The sequence below is a fragment of the Fulmarus glacialis genome, unplaced genomic scaffold (assembly GCF_000690835.1).
Source record: "Fulmarus glacialis isolate BGI_N327 unplaced genomic scaffold, ASM69083v1 scaffold8562, whole genome shotgun sequence".
NCBI lineage: Eukaryota > Metazoa > Chordata > Aves > Procellariiformes > Procellariidae > Fulmarus > Fulmarus glacialis.
In genome coordinates, this window is record NW_009198376.1 from 1 (window position 1) to 933 (window position 933).

Sequence of the window (933 nt, forward strand, 5' to 3'; positions counted from 1 at the left end):
GGGGACGGGAGGCAGTGGGGCAGCCCCGGGCTGGGACCGGCCGCAGCATCCCAGCAGCACCAGTGCCAGGCGAGGAGCCGTCCTCGGGCGCATCAATCCACCCCGCGAGGGCTTAGGCGGGCAGTGAATCACGGCATCTTGAGCTAGTCCAGAAGAGATTAAGCTGACCTAAGAATAAAAACAAGCCCCGCAGTTCAACCGGCTGGGATAAAATGAGAAAGCGTGCCAATCGCCGAGCTCCAGGAGGGGAAGGGATTATAAACCCCGGGGCAGATTGCGGCCGTGCGTCTCGGTGCACAGGGCAGGCGTTATGCTCCCGTTGTGCTTCCCGAGCTGGATGGGTTTCTTGTGCCTCCATTCCCAGTGCCGCGGTGAGGCCCCGTATGCGTTTCATCCCGCTAACGACCAGTTAAGCAACTCCAGTGAGTGCCCATGCAAATGTAGGAGTTCAAACAGGGGCATGTTTCCGAGGGGAATAACCAAATGGATGTCTCCCCATGAGGCCTTTATTTCTATAGAGCCACTCCCTTCCGCTACACGCCGGGTGAAAGGCGCTATGTATATAAATACATGCATTGTAATATACCATCCGCTTTGATCACTGCTGGCAGCGTGGACGGGATTGGAGTCTGGTCCCAGATAACGATTCCCCTCCCCCGTCTCCCCGCTCCCTTCCCTTTCAAATTAGGGGTTGATCTAAGGGGCAGTTCCTTGAAGCACTGCTCCGTGCTCGGTGATGCCTTGGCTGGGTTCTAATATTTCTGCGCTGCAGCTGGAGTGCATGCCTGCAATCCAACCACGATGTTCTTTTTTCCTCCCGCAACGTGACATTGCAATCGTTGTCACGGAGATGGGACTGGGATCCAGAGCTGCACCTTGCTGCTCCCGCTAACGAAGGGCTCGCAGAGGAGTTTGATGCCGTCAGCGGTCCAC